The 14,478-nt window shown below is 35.1% G+C and overlaps 1 pseudogene; it reads left to right on the top strand.

Annotated features, from left to right (window-relative positions):
- Positions 1-12,404: 12,404 nt before the first annotated feature.
- On the top strand, positions 12,405-14,261 carry LOC102737625 (stress-induced-phosphoprotein 1 pseudogene; annotated as a pseudogene).
- Positions 14,262-14,478: the final 217 nt, after the last annotated feature.

Below are 14,478 nucleotides of genomic sequence, written 5' to 3'. Positions count from 1 at the left end.
CCTCTGCCTCTCAGCCCTCACCACCCCCCACACACACTCTTTCTCTCTCAATAAATGAATCTTTAAAAAAAAAAAGTTAAATCATTCTAAGTCACAGAAGTGGTATTCAAAATAAAGATTTCCAAATATGAATATAAATTTATATTTCAATTATATAAATATTTATATTCACAATATAGATTATAGTAATTTAATTAAATATATAAATGAGAGGGAAATGATGAATATTATAAATAGATTATTTAAAATAATTAAACTTTGCACAAACTAAAATATTTGTAACATATACTGTTCTATTGGATTTGGTCTTCTCAGAAATTTTCTAATAGTTGACATTCAAACGTCAGTTAAAATCTTAAGATAGCATACTTATGTTTTCCTTTTATTGAAGGTTAAGCCATAAAGTTCATGAACATATTAAAAAGGGAAAACAAATATTTAAACATATAAATCTCTCTAAAATGTAAATTAGATGTCTATATGAATTCTTATGTTTTGACATTTCTTCAAAGACACTTCAGGAAAAATACATATTTACTCTCTCAATTTGAACCCATGTAAATAAGGAACTACCTATAACTAATTTGCAATTTGAATGTTTCCCTGAGCACATTGATGTGAGAAAATATATAGAAGGTGAGTCAGATGAGTTGAATTAAACCTACTTAAATATTTTAATACATAAAGAATTAGTCTGTCCCTAGTGCAAGAATAACTCCCTGTTTGAAAGTTATGAGTATATGGAAGAGTATTTCTTTTTTAAGATTTTATTTATTTCAGAGAGAGATCACGCAAGCGAGAGAGCATAAGCAGAGTGAGCAACAAAGGGAGAGGGAGAAGCAGACTCCCCACTGAGCAGGGATCCCAATGTGGGGCTCAATCTTAGGAGCCTGAGATTGTGATCTGAGCTGAAGGCAGCCACTTAACCAACTGAGACACCCAGGAACCCCAATGGGAGAATATTAAAATTTTAAGTTTAGGGGCGCCTGGGTGGCTCAGTTGGTTAAGCGACTGCCTTCGGCTCAGGTCATGATCCTGGAGTCCCAGGATCGAGTCCCACATTGGGCTCCCTGCTCAGCGGGGAGTCTGCTTCTCCCTCTGACCCTCCTCCCTCTCATGCTCTCTGTCTCTCATTCTCTCTGTCTCAAATAAATAAATAAAATCTTTAAAAAAAAATTTAAGTTTAAATACACAAATAGGGTGCATATAAGTTTAAATGTATTGTGACCCCTGTGAAAAAGTCTGGAAGTTCTCAAAAAGTTAAAAATAGAACTACCCTATGTTCCAGCAATTGCACTACTAGGTATTTACCCAAAGAATACAAAAAAAATTCAAAGGGATACATGCACCTCGTTTATAGCTGCATTATCAACAATAGTTAAATTATGGAAACAGCCCAAGTGTTCACTGACTGATGAATGGATAAAGAACTATCTATATATATCCATATATATATATACATGGATATAATGGAATATTACTCAGCCATAAAAAGGAAGGAAATCTTGCCATTTGCAACGAAATGCCGTGGTTGGAGCTAAAGAGTATTACACTAAGTGAAATAAGTCAGACAGAGAAAGACAGATACCATGTAATTTCACCCATTAGTAGAATTTAAGAAACAAAACAAATGAATAAAGGGAAAAGAGAGAGAGACATAAAGCAAGAAACAGACTCTTAACTATAGAGAACAAACCAATGGATACCAGAGGGGAGCTGGGTAGGGAGATGGATGAAATAGATGATGGGGATTAAGGAGTGTACTTGTTGTGATGAGCACCGGCTATTGTATGGAGGTGTTGAGTCACTATATTGTACACCTGAAACTAATATTACACTGTATGTTAACTGGAATTTAAATAAAAACTTAAAAAAAAACCAAAAGTATTGTCACCCCCCCAAAAAATACCCATGTAGAGCTTGTGTTGTCTAATAAATGATGTAGTAACATCAATGGCCTTATATCACAGTTCAAATTAGACCAATTTGTGTGTATTAAAAACCTAAATTTCAATTGCAATTACTAAATCTTAAATAAATTGTGATATGTGCAATATATTTTAACATCCACAAGTTTAAATAAAAAAGCATTGGTGTATTATAGGAATGAAGTAATATTGCTTATTCAATACACTATTGGTCATGTAGAATCTTTGTAATATCCTTCACATTAGCATGTGTGAATGCACAAAATTGTGTGGACAGCTGCTTCACCCCATATTCTATAATTCAAGCCTGTCTTTCCGAATCATCTGCTCTACAGATTTTGGATTTGCCTAGCCAAGCCAACATATACAATTGCATAAGCCAAATGCCAAATTCCTTGCAGTCAAATGAGCAATCTCTCTCTCTCCCCCTGCTCTTTCACACTCTCTCCATATATAGATAGATAAAGATAGATGTGTGTATATATGTCTCTATATATGTCTGTTTATATAATGAATATTTATAAATGTTACAATCCATGAAGTCAACAAATAGATTATTACCAGAAACCTAGAATACTCGTAAGTGCTTTAGCACTTTCGAAAGCTCTTTCTTTCCTCAAAGTGGTAATCTCTCTACCCATTCTGGAATTTTTGATAATGAAAATGTGTGTTACCTTACAGATTTTACCCCATAGACATCATCTCTAAAATTTATATTTCAGTTATGCTAATTTTAAACATAATAGAAATGGAAGTATATTGGATGTATTTTTTGTGTGTCTTCCTTGTTTCACTCAATAATATATTTGTGTGGTTCATCCATGTTTTGTCATAAAACCATATTTGTTGTAGTATGGGCTAATTTACATGAATTTATCAAAATTTATTAATCCATTCATGCTTTTTTACATTTTATACCTATAGCAAACAAGTCTATTAGAACTCTAATATATATCGGATGCATAAAATATGAATTTCTACTGAAAGTATATATTTAATGCATATATATGTAGATGTATGTATATATGCAGATGTGTAAATATATGCATGTATATGAATGTATTTTCAGGGTCTTAAGAAATGCTAAAATTCCTTTTTCAAATTGAGATATAATTTATATGCCATAAAATTCACCATTTGTAGTATAACATTCACTGGTTTTTAATGCAGCTAATAATTTTGTGCAACCATAGTAACAATCAATTTTACAAATTTTCATCACCCAAAAGCACCCCCATAGGTTTTAGCTATCTTTCCAAGATCCTCTTATCTCAAACTTACTCATAGGTAACTTTCAATGTACTCTCTCTATAGATTTGCCTATTCTGCAAATTTCATATATATTGAATCATGGAGCATATGGACTTGTGTCTGACTTCTTCCACTGAGCATACTGTTTTCAAGGTTCATCCATGCATGTGTGAGTACTTCATTCTTATGACTGAACAATATTCATTTGTCCAGATATACCACATTTTGTTTATAAATTTATCAGTTGATGGCCATTGGGATTATTTTCACTTTTTGACTATTATAAATAATGTTGCTCTGAGCATTCCTATATAAGTCGTTGTGTGAACATTTGTTTTCAATTCTCTTGGGCTAAAGTTCATTTTGATTGGATACTGATGAATAATTTTTAAGAGTAATTATGTCAATTTCCACTCTCCCACCAACTAGATGGGACTTTCTATTACTACACATTCTCACCAAAATTTGGTATTGTGAGACTTATATTTCATCCAGTTTGGTATTTTGAGGTACCTCATGGATTTATTTTACACTTCAGTGAAAACTAAGGAAGTTGACCATGTTTCATGTGCATATTGGCCATTTGGATTTCCTCTTTTGTGAAGTGCATATTCAATTATTTTACCAAATTTTTTCTACTGTGTAATTTTTTTGACTTATGAAAAATTTTTACATATTTGGAAACTAGTCCTTTGCTCGTATGTGTTAAAATAATTTTTCCTACTGTTATTTGCCCTTTCACCCTATCTTTTGAGTATTAATGTCCTTCATTTCAATTACTTTAATTTAACAAATTATTTTTTATGGTTGTTATTTCCTATGCCTTATTAAATACAAGCATACAAAATGATATTTTTTATATTACCATTAAATCTCTATGTATTTTTTTCTTTTTTTCTTTAGCTATTTGATCCATGAAACTTTCTGTGTAGGATGAGAAGTTGTAATCCAATATTTTCCACCAATATCATTTAATAATTTCAACACAATTTCGAAATGTTCATTCCTCATTGTGCTGTAGTGCCACTTCTATTATATATCTAGTGCCCGTGAAAGCATAGTTGTTTCAGTTTTTATTCTCGTACACTAGTCTGTGTGTTTATACCTGCAGCGCGATCACACTTTCATAATATATCTTGGTACCTCACACAAGCAAACCTCAGAGATACTGTGGATCCAGTTCTAGACCACTGTGATGTCACAATAGAAAGAATTTCCCAGTGCATATAAAAATTTTATTTATACTTCACTGTAGTATATTACATGTGCAATAATGTGTCTACAAAAAAAGTGTATACCTTAATTAAGAAATACCTTATTGCTAAAAATACTAGCCGTCATCCGAGCTTTTGAGTCATAATAACTTATCACTAATCACTATAACAAATATAATAGTGAAGAAGTTTTTAAATATTATGATAATTAGCAAAATGTGACACAGAGACTTGAAGTGAGCAAATGCTGTTGGAAAAATGGTGTCAATACACTTGCTCAATGCAGGATTGCTGCAAACCTCCAATTTTTTTAAAAAGAAAAAGGGGGAGGGAAACACAGTATCTGTGAAGCAGAATAAAACAAAACACAATAAAACAAGGTTTGTCTGTACAGCAAGTCCCCTCGTCTCACTTTTCTTTCTCAAGCAACTATTTTTTGCCCTTTTGTACGTCTATAGCATTGTTTTATCAACTAGTCAAATTCTTAATCAACTGATCAAATTATTCAAAAATAAACCTTTTTGAATTTTGATTGGGATTACATTGAATTTATACATTAATTTGGAGAGAATGTAAATTGTCAATACAGAGTTCCCCAGTTTATGAACACCTCATAAGTATCCAAATAACACCATGTTTTGATTCAACCATGTTTTGATGCATCTTATTGCAAAGATGATTAAAAGTGACAATGAACAGCAAAGTATACCTATAGGACCTTAAAGATGCAGGCTTGCAACTGCTGTACCATCATTTCTGTCTTTTCCTGTTGATTAGAACAAATCACCAGACTAAGTTTGAGATTAAGGTGTAGGGAAATAAATTCCATCTCTTTAGTGGGAAGAACTGGAATTCCACTGTCAGTGGTTATGGGTAAAATGAAAAATGATGTTTTAAGGCCATTAATGCAATCTCCAACCATATATTTCTTTTCACAAATTTTTTGAAGATTAGTTTTTTCCATGTTTCACCATACAGCATATTTACTATAGATTGTGGTTTTATTAGATGGACTATCATACCTTGGTCCCCTAGAAGCAGTTTCTGAGACAGAGTTTGGCATTCGGGATATCCTCAGTTATCAATGCATGTGAGGGGAGTTGGAGGAAACAAGACTGAGCAGAGGTCAAACTGCACGTGTCTCCAACAAATTGTGGGTGACTCAGTGGGATTCTCTAGTAATACATAGCCTATCAAAGTTGTCTCACATAAGGCTAGATCTCCTAGTTATTATACCCGTACTGTGATCAGTCATTGGATATGGGTTGTCCCAAGAAAGCCGTTACCTTGGGTGAGGCAGCTCTCCAAACTTTGCCAACCTCTGAAAGATCTGAGAGTTGGGGAGGCAATCAGCTGACAATTCTAGCTGCTGGAGCAGGATGTGCTTTCTTGAAAGGGAATCTGAACCAACCATCTCCCAACTCTGTCATACCCGTATTACTTTTAGAAAAATTGTTTCCTTTTCCCAGCTGATTAAGAATGTTAAGTATCATCAAATTGTTCTTTAATACATAATAAATTTTATCAATTTTTGTTAAATTATTGGAAAGTCATAATTTTTTCTTTAATCTGTTAATGAAGTGAATTGAGTATTTTCTAAAATACATTGAACCTTGAATTCTTGGTATTAAATCATTTTTTTTCCTTCCACTTGTGTCTTTGAACAAATTCTGGATAATTTCTTCTTACCTATTTTCCATTTAACCACTGGTTCTCAGCCATGAATTAGCTGCAGGTAAACCTATCAAATGAGATTTTAGCTTTCATTATTTTGTTTTTTACATATAAAAGGGTTCTTTTTTTCTCTGAAAGATGTTTTTTATAGCTCTTATCTTCTAAGTATTTTCTCTGCTTGAACTGCTTAATGCTATGACTTCCCTGCAGCCTTTGAAGTTGGGAGGATATGGATTTATTACTGGCTCCCTCTTATTCTATGGTTGTACCCTTTGTGTCCTAACTTCATGGGGCAGAAAGCACCTTATTAGAATTCGTGCTTGGGCAGACCTGTACCTTGACTTCTATCTCCTCACTTCCAGTCTCCTGCACACAATTCTGTCAAATATAAAATTGAGGGCCATCAGTTGGACAAATGCTCTCAGAACAAAAGCAGTCTCTCCTCAACCTTTGGTGAAATTGCTTTTACTTTGATTTTAGACTGGTGTTTATTATATTACTAGCTCTTTGAGGATTTTTTTAAATGTAAGCATCTAATCTGCATTTTCAGGTTTTTCAGTTGTTAAGGGAAGAATTTTATTAAAATATCCCTTTCTAGCCATGTTACTAGACAGAGAAGTCAAATAATTGTATGACAATTGTTACTTAAGAATTATAAAACACAAATTCTATCCAAATAAACCTAATGGTACAAACAATAAATTCCTCTATCAAACTCCCTAAGAGTGGGAAAACCAATGAATTGATATCACATGAGAGCTGCTTACTATATTCAAACACACTATATAAGGTACTTATGGGTGAAAATTGCACATTTACTTTTTACTTACTTCAAATAGAGTATATATTATTTATTTCTCCACATAGTAGAAAAATACTGGAAAGGATTATTCTACATATCTTATGGATCATTGCTTTTCAAAAGTAGAATATTTTGTGAGGTTGTGAGATTAATTTAATATATCAGAAATGGTATTTTTAATGAGAATAATAAATATAGAATGAAATAAATAGAAAATATCAGAATATATTACACAGAATAAGTATAAGAATTGTATATCATACCTTTGTTTCACCTAGATGCAAATGTGTATACTGGGACTTAAGGTAAAAGTAGTTCCATACTCTGGGTCAAAAAAGTTTGAAAGTCACTACAATAGATTGCAGAAAGAGAATGAATAATAAAAAATCTACCCCACGTATTTTGAAAGAAGAAGACAGTTCAATCTCATTTGAAAATATGGAAAGTGGGGTGCCTGGGTGGCTCAGTTGGTTAAGTGGATGGCTCTTAATTTTAGCTCAGGTCATGACCTCAGGGTTCTGGGATCAAACCCCCCATTGGGCTCCGCACTCAACAGGAAATCTGCTTGAGGATACTTTCACTCCCTCTGCCCCTCCCCCCACTCATGCGTGCTCTCTCTCTCAAAAATAAATAATCTTAAAAAAATAAAACTATGGAGAGTAAACTAGTCTGCATTTGTAATATACCAAACCTATGATAATTTTCTATTATTTAGAAGAATTAAAATAAAATGTAATATACCATGGGGGTGTTAAGTAATCAAATTGTCAGGATTTAAATTTTACATGTCTATATTACCTTTGTTGTCTTTTTTTTACCTCGTTTTCTACCTCCATCACTAAATAAGCAATGGAAATATTATGAAAAACTTATACATCGAAATTTATTTTATCGAGGAAAGCTAAACTAAAAAAAAAAAAGGAAAAGTAATCACTTTAGTTTTTAAGAAAAATATAAGGCAGGTAAGCACAACAGAATATTTTTGTACTCCTTGAGAATTTCATTTATGCAACATCATTTCCTCTGTTATTATAATTAGAATAAAGTGATTATAATTGATAAACTCATGTACTATATTTGGCACTTTTAGTCTGAAAATTGTCTTAATTTTTATATAAATTAGTTTTAAGAGAGTCAGAAACAAAGATCCTTGTATTTTCACAGTGATATATATGATATCCTATATGTATTTCACATCAGTAGTCTGAAAAGTGCTAGGAACAGCAATTTTCCACTTACTCAATATAAGTAATGACTTTTACTGATTGTTCTGCATCCCTCCAATGCACTGAACTACATTATATTTGTATAGCATATATAAGCACAGTTTATAATTTGTCAGCAGAAACTCATCTTGCAATTAGTTTTTTACACAGAGCTGACCTCATCAGTATTACCTAGAGAATGCCATCTAACATTGACAGCATTCTCTTAGTTAAAGATAGGAAGCTGTCAGGGTTTCCATTAAATTTATATTCCCAGAGGTTTGTAACTCTGCTTCTAAAAATGCCACAGGAATAAACTTAGCATGCAAGGTGTTAGCAAGGTAGTTTATTTTAAAAGGGAGGCCGTTTGTAAACTGTGAAAATGTCCTTCAAGTTTAAAAAGGCAGACAGGCAGTCTGAATGTCTGCACAAGAAAGCATCTGTATTAATACCATCTCTGTGTTCCTAGCAACCCCACTGATGTTAAAACCAGAGAAGGAGAATAATATAGCTACAGTTGACTGGAAATGTCACAGTGTTCAGTCAGTTACTGTGTCCTCACCTGTCCATATATGGATTTAGTAAGCTATTTTTTTAACTGTAAAGGATATCCCCAAATGAGAATATCAGAGTGATACTGCAAAATCTGAGATGAAATTTACCCTTTAAGAAAGAATGGCATGGCTTCACAGAAGTGGAGAGTAGAATGATGACTGACAGGGGCTGGTGTGGGGGCAATGGGGAGATGTTGGTCAAAAGGTACAGACTTTCAGTTAGGTATAAGGTAAATAAGTTCTGAAGATCTAATGTTCAGCAAGTTGATTGTAGTTAATTATACTGTATTGTATACTTGAAATTGCTAAGTGAGTAGATCATAAATATTCTCACTTAAAAAAAAAAAGATAACCATTAAAAAAAAGGATATGGATTTTAATCCTTTAGTTCTAGATCTAAAACTTACTGTCAGCTAGTGAAATCAAACTAATATAAACATTAATTACTCAAATTGTAAAGCAGGAATAATGATAATATCTTACCAAAAATATGTGTACTGAGTTCTGAAAAATAACGCATGTAAAATATACAAACTAGAAAGTGTAATGTTAACTTATAACCCAGGATACTTCAAGTAATGTGCCTAACACAGATTTCTATTCCCTAAGTGGAAGGCAGGCTCAGGCACTGATATTGTTGGAATTCAGTGGTATTGCTTGTGAGGAGTCTTAAGGCATTCCTTTATTTTGGTTTTGATAATTTCAAGAAAGAGAGATTTTGTCTATTGGTGAATGTTTCTGTCAGAACCCCTGATGTCCACACTTTTTAACCTTCCAATGATAGAAGTCATGTGGGGGTATCTGGCCAAAACAGAGCTAACAGTCACAAGATTTAATGTCCTAACTGAAATAATCAAAAAACAAAATGCACAGGATAATAGTTTTCAGGATAATGAACAGTCACTAAAGGAGAGTGATTCCATGGAAAATAGAAATAAACAAGGAGAGCTGTACCATTGTTCCAGTTTACTAATGACAAAGTTTCCAAACTGCAATACAGAAATGGGGAAGGAAAGTAGAGCCCACTAATCTCCCTGAATGGAGGATATGAAACTAAAAATCTGGAGAAAACAAGGCCATTACAGTCCACAAGGCAGATTATGGGAAATAAGAGAGCAACATAGAGAACCACAGAAATCTGAGATGGTCCTTATTAGCATTGAGAAGAATATTGACCCAAATATTTGTACAATGTAACTACATTGGAGAATCACCCGAAAAGATTATTAGGAACAATATTCAGAGCTCAAATGAGACCAAGAAAAGTACCAATCTCCAATAGCCAGGCTAGAATATTTTAAATTCTCACAGCATTGAGTAGGACACTCTTTAAGTTTCTGACCTCTATTGTGGGGACTAAATTAACTCTGAAATAAAAACTGCTTATATCTATCTAACAAATTTTTGAAGAACAAAACCTAAAAAATCCAAACCATTTCAAATTAACTAAAGTGTGTTACACAATAGTACTCAAGAATATTTATGGGGGAACAAATAACCCTCAATCAAAATTACCAAACATAAAGAGGCAAGAAAATATCTGTAATTAAAAAAAAAAAAGAATCAATCAAGACTGACTCAGAGAGATTGATAGAAAAACAATTTGAGGAAATGTGATTTTTTTCCAAATTTGATGAAAACTATGAATCCACAGATCCAAGAAGTTCAATGAATCCCGAACACAAAATTCAAACTAAATTGCAGCAAGGTACATCATAGTCAAATTGCATAAAACCAGTGATAAGGAAAAAAAATCTTAAAAATAGCCAGAGAAAGACCTATTGCACACAGAGGAACAAAGATAAAAAAGAAAGCAGATTTCTTGCCAGGAACATTGTAACTAAACTGATAGTGGAGCAACATCCTTAAATTATGAAAGGAGAAAATTATATCAACACAGAATTCTACAGACCTCTGTAATATCTTTTAATAATGAAAGCAAAAATGACATTTTCAGAAATATGAAAGTTGAAAAAAATCAATCCCTGTCAGGTATGCTCGACAAGAAATGTTAAAGGTATCCTTCAGTCAGAAGGAAAAGTATACCAAGTATAAACATGGATCCCTAAGAAGGAAAAAGTAGCAAGATAAATGGTAATGATGTGTAGTTGGTGAATTATTTAAACAAAAATAATAAGATACTCTGAAGTTAATATAGATATATACATAAAATATAAGTAAGCAGTAGCATAAACATAAAAAGGAGGGAATACTTTTGAAATATTCTTATGCTATACATCTGATAATACATTTGCATATAGGATGCGATAAGTTAAAGATATATGCTATAAAATATAAAATACCATTGAAATAAAAAAAATAACTGTAGCTAAAAACCAACAATAGAAAATGATCATAAAAATACTCAATCCAAAAGACAGCAAGAAAAAAAAAGAACAAGGAAAAAGGGTGGGGGGAGAAAAAAAAAGAAGCAAGAAAAAAAGGAACAAAGAATATTTAAAACATTTAGAAAAAATAGCAGAATGATAGACTTAACCTAACCACATCAATAACAATATTAGATGTTATTGGCCCAAACTCTCCAATAAAAGGAACAGATTATCACACTGAATGAAAAAGCAAGAAAAAACTGTTAGTCTTTAACACACACACCTAAGATATGAAGAAAGAAATGGATTAAAAGTAAAAACACAGAAAAGTTATAACATGCTTTAACTAATCAAAAGAAAGCTGGAGTGGCTATATTATCAGAGCAAATAATGTTACCAGGGGCAACTGGTATGATGAATGACTACTTAGTAGTGGAAGTTACTGATCTCTCTCTAAGATCAGGAGGAAAGCAACATTTTCTCCTTCCTACACTTTTAATTAATTTTGTACTGAAGATTGTACCCACTTCAATTAAAAAAAAAAAAAGTCATACTGATTAGGCAGGAAGACATAAATGTTACTCATAGACTACCTGAATATCAATGAAGAAATAGAATGGACTTTTAAACAAAAACAAAACTAAAAACAAAGTATAACCAACAAAACCTACAACTTTTAAATTAATTCAGCAAATCAGTAGTATCAATATAGAAAAATCAAATTTCTATATAGTACTAAGGCACAACCCCAAACTGAATTTTATTTTTTTTATTTATTTTTTTTTTCAAAGATTTTGTTTATTTATTCATGAGAGACAGAGAGAGAGAGAGGCAGAGGGAGAAGCAGGCTCCCAAGGAGCAGGGAGCCCGATGCGGGACTCGATCCCAGGACCCTGGGATCATGACCTGAGCCGAAGGCAGACGCTTAACCATCTGAGCCACCCAGGTGCCCCAAACTGAATTTTAAAATAATAAACAAGAACAAATATATGAAATACTTAGTGATAAATATGATGAAAGATGTGCTAAACCTGTACAATAAAAAGGACAAAACTTTGCCCAGAGAAATTAGAGAGCCTAAATAAATCTAATGTTGTCATGATGCTGAAGATTCTACATTGTTAAGATACCAATTCACGGGGTGCCTGGGTGGCTCAGTCATTTAGCATCTGCCCTTGGCTCAGGTCATGATCTGGGATCGAGCCCCGCATCCGGCTCCCTGCTCTGTGGGGAGCCTGATTCTCCCTCTCCCTCTGCCTGATGCTACCCCTGCTTGTGCTCTCTCTCTTTCTGTCAAATAAATAAATAAAATCTTAAAAAAAAAATACCATTTTACCCCAAAGCTGTCTATAGCTATATAGGAAATCCCAGTCAAAATCCTAGCAGGCTGCCCAACAAGCTTATGAAAAGATGTTCAACATCACAGATCATAAGAAAAATGAAAATCAAAACCACAATGAAGGTTGGGAGTATGGAGCAAATGGTGTTGATTCAATGGGGTTCCCGGCGGCTATGGAGCAGATAAATGAGCTAAAAGAAAAGGGCAATAAGACCCTGAGTGCGGGCAACATTGATGACATGCTACGGTGCTACCCTGAGGCCATTAGGTTAGATCCCCAAAACCATGCTCCACAGCAATTGCTCGGTAGCCTATGCCAAGAAAGGTGACTACCAGAAGGCTTATGAGGATGACTGCAACACTGTTGACTTAAAGCCTGACTGGGGCAAGGGCTATTCGTGGAAAGCAGCAGCTCTTGAGTTCTTAAACTGATTCGAAGAAGCCAAGCAAACCTACGAAGAGGGTTTAAAACATGAAGCAAATAATCCTCAGCTCAAAGAGAGTTTACAGAATATGGACGCCAGGTTGGCAGAATGGAAATTCATGAACCCTTTCAACATGCTCAATCTGTACCAGAAGTTGGAGAGTGATCCCAGGACAAGGATGCTGCTCACTGATCCTACCTACCAGGAGCTGATAGAGCAACTACAAAACAAGACATCTGACCTGGTCATGAAAGTGCAAGATCCCCAAATTGTGACTACTCTCAGCGTCCTGCTGGGAGTCGATGTGGGCAGTATGGATGAGGAGGAGGAAGTTGGAACACCTCCCCCACCTCCTCTTCCCTAGAAGGACACCAAGCCAGAACCAATGGAAGAAGATTTACCAGAGAATAAGAAGCAGGCACTGAAAGGGAAATAGTTGGGGAATGAGACCTACAAGAAGAAAGGCTTTGACATAGCCTTGAAGCACTGCGACAGAGCCCAGGACCTGGATCCCACCAACACGACCTTACATGACCAATCAAGCAGCTGTGTATTTCAAGAAAGGCAACTATAGTAAGAACGCCATTGAAGTGGGGCGGGCAAACTGACAAGACTATGACAGATTACCCAAAGTTTATGCTTGAACTGACAACTCCTTCTCCAAAGAAGAAAAGTACAAGGATGCCATCTATTTCTATAGCAAGTCTTTGGCAGAGCACTGAACCCTGGATGTGCTCAAGAAATGCCAACAGGCGTAGAAAATTCTTAAGAACCAAGAGTGGCTGGCCTATATAAACCCTGACCTGGCCTTGGAGGAGAAGAATAAAGGAACAAATGTTTTCAGAAAGGAGACTATGTCCAGGCCATGAAACATTACACAGAAGCCATCACATGGAATCCAAAAGATGTCAAATTGTACAGCAATCGAGCTGTCTGCTACACCAAACTCCTGGAGTTTCAGCTGGCCCTCAGGACTGTGAGGAGTATCCAGCTAGAGCCGACCTTCATCAAGGGTTACACACGGAAAGCAGACACACTGGAAGCAATGAAGGACTACACGAAAGCCATGGATGTCTACCAGAAGGTGTTAGATCTGCACTCCCAATTGTAAGGACGTGGCAGACAGTTACCAACACTGTATGATGGCCCAGTACAACCACCAGATAGCCCCGAAGATGTGAAGCAACGGGCCATAGCGGACCCTGAGGTGCAGCAAATAATGAGTGTCCCGGCCATGCGGCTCATCCTGGAACAGATGAGGAAGGACCCCCAGGTGCTCAGTGAACATTTAAAGAATCCTATAATAGCACAGAAGATCCAGAAGCTGATAAAAGTGGGTCTGTTTGCAATTCAGGGATGACTTGTTCATCATCCCCTTCTCTTTGCCCTCATGTGGAAAGAGGAGCTGGCACCACAGCATGCAGTATGGAATAGAGGGGAGAACAGGGGAAAGTGAAGAACTTCTCTCTATATATTTATATAGACATATGTGGAAAATACAGAGACTTGTGCTCTTGCTCCTTGCACCACCGCTGCCTCTGGGCCTGCCCAGCACACCCATGGTCTCTTCCACTGCCCTCAGGTTCCCTGATCCCTTCCCCGCTCTCAGTAGCTGTCTCAGCTGCTCTCTCATAGTTGGTTATTTTTTATATGGGACAATGGGTATGTATGGGGAGGGGAGGCTGTTCTTCCCTGACCTCAGGTCCCAACTTTCTTCACATTGTTAACTCCACATCTCCATGTGCCCTTCTCCAAT

The sequence above is a fragment of the Leptonychotes weddellii genome, chromosome 3, assembly GCF_054177405.1.
Source record: "Leptonychotes weddellii isolate Sample4059 chromosome 3, ASM5417740v2, whole genome shotgun sequence".
Lineage (NCBI taxonomy): Eukaryota > Metazoa > Chordata > Mammalia > Carnivora > Phocidae > Leptonychotes > Leptonychotes weddellii.
This window is presented reverse-complemented; position numbering and strand designations above follow the sequence as displayed.